The 15,114-nt window shown below is 46.7% G+C and overlaps 1 pseudogene; it reads left to right on the top strand.

Moving 5' to 3' along the window:
- Window positions 1–12,523: 12,523 nt before the first annotated feature.
- LOC113456132 lies at window positions 12,524–12,678 on the top strand (annotated as a pseudogene).
- The last annotated feature ends 2,436 nt before the right edge of the window (window positions 12,679–15,114 follow it).

Here is a 15,114-nt window from a genome sequence, read left to right as displayed (position 1 = left end):
ATGGACAGCAATGCCAGTCATCCATGCTGCCGTCCAGCCGGAAAAGGGCTCGGAAAGCTGCTGACTGCGCAGGGCCACGCACAGGCTAGCATTTTGGTCCCTCACAGGACAGTGGTGGAATGATACCGAGCACTGAGCTATGCTAGGGAAATAACCACACTGATTTGAAAAGCCCGGAGAGGTGGCCCACACCTGTAACCCCAGCATTCCGGAAGCCTCAGGAGTAACTGGGTACTTTAGGAATCCTAGCAGCGGTAGGATCTGGAAACAATGACCTATTGCGATATAGTCTGGCTGTGCTGGTAAAACGAAGAACGAGCAGGCTGCAGGGCCTCCAAAGGGGATGTGCCGCTCTGTGAAGCTACAGAAGACGGGGAGATACTGACCCAAGCTAGTTGCAGTCAGAACTAGAACTAGATTTCCTCACTTCCCTTGCAGCCACGGGACAGCAGGTCGAACAAGCAGTAGCGATTCTTAGAAGGGCAGTGTGCTTGGGTGTCTCTAGAAAAAGCTTCTGCTTCCCTGGTAGAAGGGATACGGACTGGAGTATTCTTTTCTGAAAGAAGGAAGAGGCTCAGAAAGCACAAGCAACTTATAAGATCCAGGCTGCCAGGGCAGGTACATGGCTCTTGGGTTGTATAGGCAGTCATAATTTCCAGGGGGAGAGAAGACTCTTCCGTGGAGCTACCCCTTGCGCGCGACCCTTGCTAATGGAAGCAATGTTAGTGAACTCCTTGGCTCGCCAACCAGGAATTGGAATCCTTTCTTTTTGATCTGTATAGAAGTATTCTCTCCAGGAAAAGTCACACAGTTTCTGCCTTGAAAAATGTTTTTTTCCTCTAGATATACGGCCCCTGTCATACATACTTCATGATGATTCAAGTGAGGTCAAACCTCTCTAAGTAAGGATAGAGAAACAGAAAGACAAGAAGTACCCAGAAGGCCTCACCCTCTGAGGAGATCGTGGCATGTAGCTCACTCTCCCAGAAGGCCTTGGCATGTAGCTCGCCCTCCCAGGAGACCGTGGCATGTGGCTCGCCCTCCCAGAAGGCCTTGGCATGTAGCTCACCCTCCCAGAAGGCCTTGGCATGTAGCTCACCCTCCCAGAAGGCCTTGACATATAGCCCACCCTCCCGGGAGACCGTGGCATGTGGCTCACCCTCGGGGCTCCTTGTTAATTCCACATCATGCCAGTACCTTTCCTCATTGCTGTGACAAAGGAACGCAATGGAGAAAAGGTTGAGTTGGCTCAGTTTCAGGGTACAGTCCTCTGTGGTGGGGACCATGGTGACAGGAATCTGAGGAGGCCATCGTGCTGCATCTGTAGTTAAGACTCAGAGAGGGACAAATGTCGTAGCTCCCCCTGCTTTCCCCTTTACATCCAGTTCAGCATCCTGGCCCTGGGATGGAGACACTCCAAGTTAAGGCGAGTCTTCCCACCCCCCAATAACTGAATCTGGATGTGTGCCAAATGGCTCTGTCCTAGGCAATCCTAGAACCATATGCTGACAGGTTTAATCATCACACACATGTTCCTTGTGAGAGCAACAGTGGTGACACCCTGTGTACTGTAGTCGGGAACGGCCACATCCCAGGCTAGCCACTCACAGTGTACAGTGTACTTTTCACCAGCTGAAGTGTTGGCTCATGGATGGAAAGATGAAACTGTCAGGAAATGCCCTGGGAGTGACATGTGGCCATTGCTGGGACTGCCAAAGCATAGGACATGAACCTGTAGTATTAGCACACCACGTCCATCCCATGAGAGTCCTGGACTAGAAAAGAAGCCAATTCAGGCAAGGTGACTCACACTTATAATCTCAGCACTCAAGAAGCTGAGGCAAAAAGATTGCAAGTTTAAGGCCAGCCGTCCTAAATAGCAAGATTCTCTTTCAAAAATAATAACTAAGTCATGGTGGCGCAGGCTTTTAATCCCAGCACTCGGGAGGCAGAGGCAGGAGGGTTTCTGAGTTCCTGGCCAGCCTGGTTTCAGGACAACCAGGACTACATAGAGAAACCCAGTTTAAAAAAAACCAAATTGAACCAAACCAAACAAAAATAATAGCTAAATAAAATGCTTTACAAGTGAAAAGCAGAAGCTAAGATGAAGCAAACTGGACTGGGAGCCTGGGAGACGTAGCTGCAGTGTGTGCTCTGGGTTTGACGCTTGGTTTTACTGGGTGGAGCAGGTAAATACTTTTTGTTGTTGCTTTTGTTTTGTTTTTTTTGCTTGACAGGATTTTTGCGACATAAATCTATGTTGGTCGAATGTTTGACATTGCAGTATGTTCAGGGGAATACGTTCAAGACATCTATTGTGCTGCATAGCACAGCAATGGTACTTAACGGTGAAACGTTGTGTTGAATGAGTGCTGAGTGAGTGGATGAACGGTCCCATAATGCAATGGTGACCATGTGAGGTGCATCACTTTAGATTTAACTAGCTCATAGTACACACACACTTGAAAACAGTAGGTTGTGCAAGTAACTACTATTTGTTAATTTAAAATAAAATAAAATGTGTGTGTGTGTGTGTGCATGCACCAGAAGTCAAGATCAATGATCTACATGGGAAGTAGAAAAAGACAAGATCTCTTGAGTAAATTGGGAGCGTGGGGATTATGGTAGAGGGTATAAGGGGAGGGGGAGGAAGGGAGAGGAGTGGAGAAAAATATATAGCTCAATAAAAACAAAAAAAAAAAACAAAGTCAAGGTCAAGATCTCTGTGGTTTCTCTCTACTGTATTTGTTTGTTTCGAGACAAAATTCCTCCCAGAACTGAGAGTCCACTGATTCCACTATGGCCAGCAATCCTCCTGTTTCTATTTCTTTGCTGCCCTGATTACTGCTCAGATTTTCCTTATGTGGGTGCTGGGGATCTGGATCCAGGTCTTCCTGGATTTTACTGTCCAAGTCACCTCCCAAGTCTTCCCAGTTTACAATCCCAGCTGATAGTCAGCAGCTGAAGTGTCCTCCTTGGGGTTGCGTTTGGAAAGCTCATTCTTTGTCCAGTGGTGCTTTTTGGGTGTGCTCTGGGACCTCTAGGCAATGGACCCTAAAGTAGTTCCAGAGGTTCAGACACTGGATAGTTGCCTCGTCCAGTTTCCTATCTTATTCTGCCTGATCTGCTGTGATATGGACAGTGTCTTCCACGCAGGCTCACTGGCGGGAACGGAGCCCTTTCTTCCCCCCTTTGACAGACTGGAGGCTTCTGCGCTGTGAGCCTGAGTAAATCCCGGTCCACCATGGTGTTTCTCTCAGATAGGGCGCTCACGCTGTATAAAATGAATGAATATGCTCACAGTCAGCAATCTATAGAGCCAAAGAGCCGATCATCTTCAATTTCGAATCTTATCAAAATTTGGATAAAGAGAGGGGCTAGAGGTGGGATGCAATGGTAGACCCCTTGGCTAGCATCTTGGAGGTGAGCTTGATCTCAAGCACAGGAAATAAAACACCTTAAAATGTTAGGAGCAGTTTTTAAGAGTCTCCTGACTGAAACAAGGGGTTTTCTAAATGTTTCCGTCTTCCATATCCTTTGTATTTATTTGTTAGTTCATTAAACATTTACCCAGAAGGCCCTGGGTCTGGCACTATGGGCACTCCAAAGATGAATGACCATGGATCTTAGTCCCAAGGGACTCACACACTGATGGAGCGTCAATGACCGCGATTACAAAGGCCTCTAGGCCCATAGTCCCTTCCTGTGAAGACCAAGGACAAAGGAAAAACTTGGTTTGGCTCGCTGCCATTGACTTGGTATCTGACATGTGGTAAACACTTAATGACTGTTTGTCAAATGACTATATGAACCAGGAAGGCTGAAGCCCGAGAAGCCACAGAAGGAAGACTCTCGAGATTAGAAAGTTGGTAGACGATTCAGTGATACTCGGGATTCCTCCTCTGACTGCCGCCCCTGTCTCTCTAGTCACGAAGGAGAGATGTGGACCCCCAGTGGGTTTAGACTGCATTTGGCAAGGGGTTAGAAAATGCACCGCAGGCCACACCCCACTCCAGGCAGACGTCCTGGGAGTGGGGTTGCACTAGTTACTTGCCTTGTCCCTGAGACAAAACACCTGCCAAAGCAACCTAAGGAAGGAAGGTTCTCCTTGGCTAACACCTCAAGGGTATCATTCTACCACTGTGTGAACATGGCTCAAAATGGAAAACTCCAAGAAACTAAGACAAGAGTCTTGTGACCCCAGATTCTTCAAAACCACGGAATTCTTCTTGGATTAGGCTTCCATGCCCCTCCCAGGTGTATCAGATAGGAACGGGTTTACTTATGGTTATTCATCATGGCTGGCTATTGTTATGTGTTCATCTGTCTCTGTGAAGAAACATGTTTCTGTCACAGGCAGCCTGTCTACCATGTGCAGCTCACCTTCGTGATTATTCACCTCCCTTATGTGACATTTAACGGAGCCATACTTGGGGAAGGCACTGTGGGAGAGGTTGGGGGGGGGCATCTGGGAGGTACTGGGGGAATAAGGAAGAGGAGAAGTGTTGTAATACTACTTCCAAGTAGATTTAAAGCTGGGTGGTGGTGGGTGGTGGTGCACTCCTTTAGTCCCAGCACTAGGAAGGCAGAGGTGGGCCAATCGTTGCCTACAGAGCTAGTTCCAGAACAACCACAGTTACACAGAAAAATCCCGTCTTGAAAAACAAACAAACAAAAAATATATTAAAAAATAAAACTTAAATTAAGAAAGTAGACTGGGAGAATTACTGAGCGAGTACAGCTCAGGAGTCAGGAACCCGAAAAGCAGGCTGTTTCTTCAAGACCTTTAGCAGACTCGGCTCTGGGAATTCTTTCCAGTCAGGAAAGACAACCAGGGTTTATTTTCTTGAAGCCATAGAGGCCTTTTCCACCTTCATCAGAATAAAGTGTATTGTTCCTCTTACTTCCCTTTTTGTGACAGCCTCATTTCTGAGGACAGACCATATTGTGAATAAGTTCTTTTGTCGTTCCAAAAAAAACCATGTGAACTTGTGTGACCTTATATCTGGGTATTCTGCAAACTTTTTTTTTTTTTTTGTTTTGTTTTGTTTTTCGAGACAGGGTTTCTCTGTGGCTTTGGAGCCTGTCCTGGAACTCACTCTGTAGACCAGGCTGGTCTCGAACTCACAGAGATCCGCCTGCCTCAGCCTCCCGAGTGCTGGGATTAAAGGCGTGCGCCACCATCGCCCGGCCGGTATTCTGCAAACTTATCATCATGTGTAGAGGCCTGCAAATGCTTCTTTATTTCTCTGGTTTTCTGTATATACTTGTTTTTTGTTTTGTTTTTTGTTTTTTTTTTATTTCGTTTTTTGAGATTGGGTCTCACTCCGTAGTCTTGCTATCCTGGAATTCACTGTGTAGACCAGGCTGGCGTGGAGGAAATCCTCCTGCCTCTACCTCCCGAGTGCTGAGGTTAAAGTAACTGTGCCCCACTGTGCCCCAGCACCTGTTTCTTGGTATATGATGTAATGTTATGGTGACAGGTGGGTGGCTGAATTAGGAGGCCAATGTGGTCAATGCTAGAATTTAGAATACCTATATAAACCTTTATTAGGGCTGGTTCCTTTAACCTGGGCATCTGTGTGCCATTTGAGACTGTAAGAGTGTCTTAGTCACTGTTCTATTGCTGTGAAGAGACATGAGGACCATGGCAATTCTTATAAAGGAAAACATTTAATTGGGGCTGGCTTATAGATTCAGAAGTTTAGTCCATTATCATCATGGCGGCAAGCATGGCAGGGTGTAGGCAGACATGGTGCTGGAGAAGGAGCTGAGAGTTCTATATCTGTATCAGCAGGCAACAGGAAGAGAGAGATACTGGGCCTGGCTTGAGCATTTGAAGCCTTAGAGCCCACCCTAAATGACACTTCTTCCAAGGCCACACCCACTCCAACAAAAGCCACACCTCCTAATAGTGCTACTTTCTAGGGGCCAAGCATTCAAACACACGAGTCTATGAAGGTCATTCTTCTTTGAGCCACCACAGAGAGTTAAGATGAGCTTAAGTTAAGTTTAAGATGAGCGAGTTTGTCGTGTCCGTGTCACCCTGGCTGAGGGAGAACCATGAGGTTTTGTGTGTTTCTCCCTTGAGCTCTGATGGTCCCAAGTACCTAAACCATGAACTGTTTTCAGTCCTTGCACCCAGAAGGGTGCCTGATGATTGTAAGCCTTAGCTCTGGAGTAGCCTGCAGGTGCCTAAGGAGTGTCCACACGGGGTTGTGTTTGGAGCAGTCCTGAGTTAGAAATGGCTTTGTTTTTTTAGTTTGTTTTGTTTTTTGTGTTTTTTTGTTTTTCATGACAGGGTTTCTCTGTGGTTTTGGAGCCTGTCCTGGAACTAGCTCTTGTAGACCAGGCTGGTCTTGAACTCACAGAGATCCGCCTGCCTCTGCCTCCCAAGTGCTGGGATTAAAGGCATGAGCCACCACTGCCCGGCCATAGAAATGGCTTTGTGAATTAAGCAAATGTCTCTACCTTTGTAAGCTGGGGCCACTCTTTGGACTGAGTGTTATCAGTCTACTAGGCTGTGGCGAGATGTAAGTCAGTCACTAACAGCGGAATGCCAGTGCCGCCCAAGGTTACCTGCCTGTAACAACACATTACATTGACTCCACGAGGAGATACTGCTATCGTAGGTTCCATTTGTTTTTTCATTCAAGTGACCGTGATACTCACAACCCTAGATGGAGTCTGTTGACATTCCTTAAGGAAAACAGGGTGGGGAAGGTTATTTGACTCTTGCTTGAGATCTCTGCTAGTCACTCCAAAACCTCCCTGCCAGCTGCCATGGTGACAGGTGGTGGCTATAGTATGTAATGTATGGAAAGATCACAGAAAGGGGGCTCCATCTATGCCCCTATGGGGATTTCATCGTTCACTGTGATGGTCATTCTTGCCTGTCTGCTTGACTGCATCTAGAATGAACTGAAACTCAAAAATGGAGGGCACACCTGTGAGGGATTGTTGCTTACTTTGAAGTGGAAAGATCCACTACCAAGCCGGATCTTTAAGGTGGGAAGCTATGCCTCTAATCTAGGCCATTCGAGCTGTGAAAACCCACCTCTACTCTGGGACATGGAAGAAGGAAGCTTTTGCTCTTTGCCTGATTGCTCTCTCATCTCACCAGCAAGTCTATTCCTTCACTGGTATTAGAGCCCACTTCTTCAGGAGTCCAGAAGTTATATATAATAAACTCTATATGTGTATGTGTGTGTGATTGATATCCTCTCTCTCTCTCTCTCTCTCTCTCTCTCTCTCTCTCTCTCTCTCTCTCCCTCTCTCCTCTAAGTTCTGTTACTCTAGAGAACCCTAACTAATACATTCGTGCTGAAGTGAGAATTTTTGGTGATGTGGCTGCTTTGGCATCCTCCATGCTCCTATAAGTAACCCCTCATTCGCGCTCTGGAAAGACGTCAGATAAAGGCCTTGGGCAAACCAGACTGTGGTGGACAGCTACTTCGGCCTGCTACTGGGTTCTGCCTGGGATGAGTAGATCCCACGTCTTCCTAGGAAAAGTTCATGTAGCACTACTTGCTCTCTTTGTATAAATATTTACTTCTTACCTTTTTGAGGCACAAAATCACAAAGCATGGTGTCAAATATTCCACAAGTCATCTCCAGCCTGGACCCCATGTATACAGAGTTGCAACAGGCAAAAGTCAATGGGGTCAGATGGTCTCGTTCTTATCTTGGAGCCTCAGTGTCTTGGTTTAGGACATTATTATAAATATTTGGCAGCATGTATTTGTCAAGGAAATAAACTTGATAGACACTTTTCAATCGGTTGATTGTGATCCTTGTTTGTATGCCCAGAAGGGGTCTTCTATACGCTCCCTAAGGCCACCCAGTGTCTGAAAGCAGCCCATAACCAACCAAGGCTGAATGTCAAAGAATCAGTGTTGGAGAAGGTGCCAAACCTCAAGGGTGGCTAGCTGATGTTTTGTTTGTTTGTTTTTGACCTTAAAACACTCTACTGAAAATAAAAAGTCTCTTTGAAATATTCGTAGAGCTATCGCTGTGAACTCTGTTTACAGCCTACTATCTGAATTATAGTCGCAGTCTTGTTAGTATATCATTGCCATGCATAGAGAAAAGACTGGGCCTGCAGAGATGGCTCAGCAGTTACAGAGGACCTGAGTTCAGTTATCAGCACCCACACTGGCAAGTGCTAACAGAGGACCTGAGTTTTGTTCCCAGTACCAACATTGGGCAACTCATACAACGTCCTGTAACTCCTGTTCTAGGGAAAGGTATGCCATCTTTTGGCCTCTGTGGGCACTGCATGTGCTGCATGCATGCACATGCATGCATAAACTCAACAGGCACACACATACACTTAAATTATATATAAATATATGTATTTAAAGACAAGAAATATGTGTCCCACAACAGGGAAATGATCCAGGAGATTGAAGTAGATTTTCACAATGACCTTTAGTAGCTGTTAAAGGAGGAAATGCACAAAAATGATAAGAGGAAAAAGGGAGACAAAGATGAGAAACGTATAAGGATATCAAAGGAATGGAAGTTGGTCCAGGATAAAGGAGGAGGGGGTCAGTGAGAAGGGAGAGGGGAAAGAACTAAAGACAGAGCAAGAAGAGGGGTGGAGGGAGGGTCAGGGACAGCATAGAAAGGATCGTGATGGAGATGAGATGAAGACAAGAGAGAGGCAAGGAGAGGGAAGAAGCCACGGTCCATGTGCTAGGCAACCGCAGCGTGACCAGGACCAGAGGAAGACCCTTGTGACAGCAGTGCTGTCTGTGCTCCGGGTGAGCTGACACTGAGGGCATCTTTCGTTAATAGGAGAGGCTCCAGCCAGCCTTAATGGCCTCTGGGCCTCTGGGATGAAAGGGAACTGGGTAGCTGCCATGTTGGTGGGTGGATGCCAGGCTGTGCTCAGATAAATACCTCATGCCAGACTAATCCAGAGTCCGAGCCAGACCAAGGAGGTCTCAAGGTTGCTGACTGATCTGGATCATTTGTTTGAAGCAATTAGTCCCAGTCTTCCCCTGCCCCCTTCTCTGCAGAACCCAACTAGCAGTCCCACCGTATTACAGTCGGAGGGAAGCAGCCTGCGACGGTGATGTCATTCAGCCCTTTGCATTCTCTTTGCGGGTGTCTGAACCTTGCCTGGAACCATCTGTCTTCAAAAAGCTCACAGCGTGGTTAGGCAGTGATAGTCAAGCATGCTGCTTCTAAGATTAAGCTGTGTTCGTAAGGAAATAAATACTGCATCTCCTTCAGACGTCAGTGACTCAGTGAAGATGAACTGAATGGATGGTGGACAGGTTATGGATGAATGGATGGATGGATGGATGGATGGATGGATGGATGGATGGATGGGTGAATGGGTGGATGGATGGATGGATGGATGGGTGAATGGGTGAATGGGTGGATGGATGGATGGATGGATGGATGGGTGAATGGGTGGATGGGTGGATGGGTGGATGGATGAATGGATGGATGAGTTGATGAATAATAGATATTGTGAAGTTCATGTTCTGCTGTCACAGAGGCCGAAGGGTTAGTCAGGGATCAGCTCAAATACAATTTTCTGCAGTAATGTCTGACTATATGGTACTGTAGAGAAAAGGAAGTGCTCCCCAGGGAAATGACTTTGGCAGCTGCTCGTTCCTGGAAACTTAGTGTGAATGTAGCCATGTCATCTGCTTCCGCTGATGATTTTGAGCCACATTATCCCTCTTGCATCCCTCAGGGAAGTCAGCAGAGTCAGCATGCATGGGTATCTCCATTTGCAGAGGAGGAAGGCCCTGGAGGTAGAGCAGGTTCCTTGTTGTACCATACTGGAGTATTCAGGCCACCTTTGGAATGCAAGACTTCTGGTGGCAACTCTGTTCCCATCTCCTGTCTTTTTGGCTAGGTGACAGCTAACACAGGGTGTTTGAGGCTGTTGATGGCTTCAGAGGTTAAAATGGACGGGTGGTGGCTATGGGAGCTACGTCCCAGCTCTGATGCAGCAGCTATATGTAAGCCATCTCTTCTAGTTATCACAATTACTGTATGAAAGGGACTTCCTTTCCAGTGCTGGGGATTGGACCCAGATCTTCAAGGATGCTGGGTAAGAGCTCTATGCTCGGCCACACTTTCAACCCACATGAGAGGACTGTGTTGTTAAGGAAATAGGCTCAGACAAATCAAATGTGCGTGTCCCCAGTCAGAGCTGCAGACTCCTTGCACTGCCCTAGTCGTCACTTGAGGCCAGGAAGAGAGCACAACAGGGTGTCAGTCTCAGGATTTCTCCAACAAGCTGCAGTTTCTCTGCACCGTGGTCGGAGTGGAAGTATCCCAAGACTCCAGGTTCTTGTGCTCAGAGGGAAAGGAGGCCATTACCACACAGGAGTTTGCACTAGTTAGAGACCCAGATTCCTGCAAAGGATCTGTTTAACAGTCCAGTGAAAAACAAATAATGAAGCTCCAAGAACAGCTCGATGCTCCTGGGTTGGGGGGGGGGGGGCTACAGTCGGGGTCTGGCAGTCTTGAACATAAGTCTAGTGCTTACTTGCGGGGAAGACAGGGGACAGAGCAAAGAGCAGATGCCACGCCCATGTCAGGAGATGGGATGTACTCATCCTGGTTATACCACTACTCAGGAGGCCTAGGGCAGGCTGCTGGTCAATTTGGCTGCCCCCCATTTTCCCCATGGTGCCCTACGAGAGTGATCTGGATCTCATGCTCTCATCTGAGAGCATGGCCCGTGTCCACCCACCCACTCACAGCATGTGGGGCCAGTTAGTGACTCTGAGGGCTCATGACCCACTGAGATCGTGAATTCTACCTATCAAGCGTGTGGTGTCCCACTCTCTGGTCACACATGCCTGTGTCTTCATTTGCCTATGGCTTGTCCAGTTCCTGCTGTGTCTGTGCCTAAAGGAGCTGTGGCAATGACCGCACTGTCCCAGCCCCAGCAGACCTGGAAGACTTGGCCACTGACTCTCTATCACTCTGTTCCTTCTGCCCAGTTGGCCCCTATTACTCTCAAGAACTCATATGCCTTTAAAGTCCTTGCACTGGGACATGGCCAGTGCTGAAGAGGGCATTACAGCTCTATCCATATACACACCAAGATCAGGCACAGCCAGTTTTATAAAAGAAACATTGCTAGATATAAAACTCCAGATTAAACCCAACACGTCAGCACTGGGAAATCTCACCATTCCACTCTCACCAATAGACAGGCAATTCAGATAAAAATGAATAAAAAATGCATGTTATGTATCAAGTGGACCTAACACATCTCTAGAACATTCTATCCAAATACCAAGAACACATATTCTTCTCAGCAGCCCATGGAATCATCTTTAAAACACACCACATATTAGAACTCAAAGCACGCCTCAACAAATATAGGAATTTTAATAATAGCCCATATTCTGCCAGACCACTATCAAAACCTTTAATCCACTAAATTAGAAAATCTAAAAGAAGTGAACAAATTTCTTGACACATATGATTTTAACAAAATTAAAACAAAATGAAATAAACAATTTAAGAAGACCAAGAACTTGGGATGAGATTGAAGCCACCATAATCTTCCAAGAAAAGAAAGTCTGAGTCCAGATGGATGCAGACAGAATTCTCCTCGACAGTCACAGAAACCAACACCAGCGCCAGTCCAATGATCGCACTATAGGAGGGCAGGAAGACTTCCAAACGCTTCGTCTGAAGCCCGTTACCCGGCCTCCAAAACCAGAAGACTCAGGAGCAGCAACAACAAAACTCTCCCCGACGAGTGCCCACGCGGTTTTCCGAGTCACACCGAATTGCCGAATTTAAGATCGCATAAAGTTCCGGCTGTGGTATTTCCGGCAGCCTGGCCATGCTCACTGGGTCTTTCATTCCGTGCTTTGCTCCAGCTTGTTTTCCATAGTTTTCTTCTGTCTCTGCTCACTTAGGTTTTCTATCCTGCGCTGTACTCGTTGTTTCCTTCAGCCATTTGTGTGTGCGTTCTTGGGCTTCAGTCATTGCCCAGGTCCTCTGTAAGTGCATCCGGGCTTTCACTTTCCCCTTCTTTATAGTCTTTGAACACGCTGTCCATGATTATAATCGTTATTTTGAATTCTGTATCTATTTCATGTAAGCTGCTCTCCTTAGGGACATTGCCATAGAGTTGGTGGTTTGGGGGTGGGGGACACATGTCTGTGGTCCATCGCAATGTATTTGCCAGCCAACATTTTTTCTTAATTTACAGATAGTGCAGCTCCCAGACGCCTTAAGAATTTAATACCTCAGTTTCCCACCAGGTGGCGCTCCAAGGCTACCAAGAGCAGGTTCTACTTGCTGAGGCGAGAAAAGGGTTGTGTGTGCTTTTGGTGTAGAGGAGGATGGGCAGAAAAATGTTTATGTATATGTATGCATATATGGGCATATATTTTTAAAATTGAAAATAGATTTTTGTCATACAATATATTCTAGTTATGGTTCCCCTCCCCTAACTCTTTCCAGACCCTCCCCGCCCCTCCCACACCCACAAGCTTTCTTCCTCACTTTCGCTGGAAAGCAAACAGGCAAACTTCCCTGGCAGGGGAGACACCGTGATCATGAAGGTGGTTTTCCCAGGTTTATCCCTTGCCCCCCGGATGTGCTGACCCCTGTGATTTCCCCAAGTTTGGAAAATTCAACTGCATAATTTGTGGTAGTGGAGTCCGTGTTCACGCTCTTCCCTGAAGAGCAAATAGAAGGAAACAGGCGTCTAAAAGATAATTATAATAAAACAGAATAAAATAAAGCAAACAAAACCGATCAGGACAAAACAACACACAGAAGAAAAAGCACAAGAGACACATAGAGACATGTTTACACACACAGAAATCCAGTAAAAACACAAAAACTGAAAACTATAATATTAAAGCAAAAGACCTGTGAGGTTTAATAGAAAAGAGAAGCCCAGCCTAACCATTGTGAGACAAAAATTCCTAAAAACATCATTGAGTTTGCTAGGCAGGGGGCCTGCCTTTTTTTTTTTTTTTTTTTAAGTCATATCCAAATCAAGTCCAAATGGATAGCCAGACTTCTTGGAGAAAACTGGTTTTTCCTTTGCTAGTCGTTATCAGTTGGAGATAGCTTCTGGGTTGGAGATGAGGGCTTGTGCCCACTTCCCCTTCCAGAGCTAGGACCCTGTCTGGCGTAGGGCTGCACAGGCCCTGTGCACGCTGCCAGTTTTGGTGAGCTCACGTGTGTAGAGTCCTGTTGTATCTAGAAGGCCTTGTTCCCTTGGCACCCTCCATCTTCTCTGGCTCTTACAGTCTTTCTACCTCTTCTTCTGCAGGGTTCCCTGAGTCCTGAGAGGACGGATTTGATGAAGGCGTTCAGTTTAGGGCTGAGTGTTCTAAGGCCTCTCTCCACACAGTGTCCAGGCTGTCTGTCTGTATTTAGCCCCATCTGCTGCAGGAGGCAGTTTCTCTGATGATGGCTGAGCTGGATACTTACATGTATGATAGGATGCCATTAGGAGCCATTTTATTGCTATGTGCCTTTTGTAGAATGGCAGTATTTGGTTTTCCTTTAGCTCCATGGCTGATCAAGTTTCAGGTTTTTGGGGCATAGATTCCATCTCATGGAGTAGACCTAAAATTTGAACAGATGATGGTTGGTTACTCCCACAACTCCTGTGCCAATGTTGCGTAAGCATATATTGCAGGTAGGTCACCATTGTCGATAGCGGGGTTGGTGAGTTGGGGTTTACTTTTCTCCTCTGGTACCTTCCAATACCATGAATACTAGGGATGAAGGCTTTCTCTAGGTACCCACTTGACTTCTCCATGTTCAGTGAGTTATGTAGGTGTCTTCAGTAATAGGGACTTAACATCAATTTGTGGAGAACAACCACAGCCTTGGCAATAGCCTGGACTGTTTGGGTGTTTCCATGGGACCCCTTTGGCCAACAGCTTGACTAGATGTAACCGATTTCTGGAACTGGAGGCTTTATTTGTTGGCCATATATGTCCAGCAGATCCACTATCTGGTGGCTGGCATTAGAAATCCTCAATATTTGTTGTGTATCTTAGCTCTTCTAGGACACAGCTTCCGTAGTTTTCTCTGGGCTCCATATAAAGTCCAGGCTGTGCTGGTTTTCATTAGTTCAGTAGCTGCCCCTTACGCAACTGCTGTCCTAATCAGCAGGGACAACTAACTCTGCAGAAGCGGTCTGGCCACACTGGCTGTAGCCAGGCAGGAATTCTGTTCCCTCAGTCACCAAAGGGAACTTTATCTAGATCTTTATCTCTCCAGAGAACTCAGGACTCAAAGGTTGAGGGGAAATCCTGCTTGCTCAGAGAGGCTGAATAGCTAACCTTCTCCCCAGCTCTCATCCCCCCAAAACTGCCCATCCTTCTGCTCAACCTCCACTTAAGAACCCTACAGAAAAAAAGGAAAGAGCCCTACCTACACATGGTTCCTGTTCTTCTTAAAAAAAAAATAATAAATGCAGGGGTGTTCTTCTTGAACACGGGGCACAGGACAGACACACACGGCGGAACAAACACAGACACAACACGGCGGCTCCCACGTGGGTCCACTTTAATGGGGGAGGGAAACACAGAAGGGCAGAGGGACGTGCAGGACACACGAGGAAAGGCAAATGAGAGAGAGCCTCGTGTGGCCCTGCCTTTTAACGGGGAGCGCAAGGGTGTCTGGGGTGCGCACAGGTATCCGTAGTCCAGGAGGAGTATGGGAGTTGTAGTTTCCAAAAGAACAACATACCACCCTTTTTGTTTTGTTAAAAAAATTGGGGGGCCTTAGAGGATAGGGAATAGGGGCGTAGCCCGGTCTTTCATGACTGCTTCCTGCTGGCTTTGGGCGTTGAGGGGTCCAGGGTGTATCCGATGATCTTGGCGGTGTCCTGGTGGTTCTTCCAAGATGGTCGGTTTTTGTTGGTTCTGTCCAATCCGCTGGTGTCCTGAGATGGTTGATTGAAGAAGTCACATTTGTCTGGCTTTTTCTGAGCAGCTGGGTCATCGTTAAGATGCTGGAAGGCAAAAGCAGCGTTAGTAGAGAAAAGGAGAAAAAAAAATTGAAGAGGAGAGGAGGTCTGTAAGAGTTGAGGGGAAATTTGGGAATAGGGGGTGGGGAAAGAGTTTTTAGGAGGTCTGGGGTTAAGAA

This window comes from Microtus ochrogaster, chromosome 5 (assembly GCF_000317375.1).
Source record: "Microtus ochrogaster isolate Prairie Vole_2 chromosome 5, MicOch1.0, whole genome shotgun sequence".
NCBI lineage: Eukaryota > Metazoa > Chordata > Mammalia > Rodentia > Cricetidae > Microtus > Microtus ochrogaster.
This window is presented reverse-complemented; position numbering and strand designations above follow the sequence as displayed.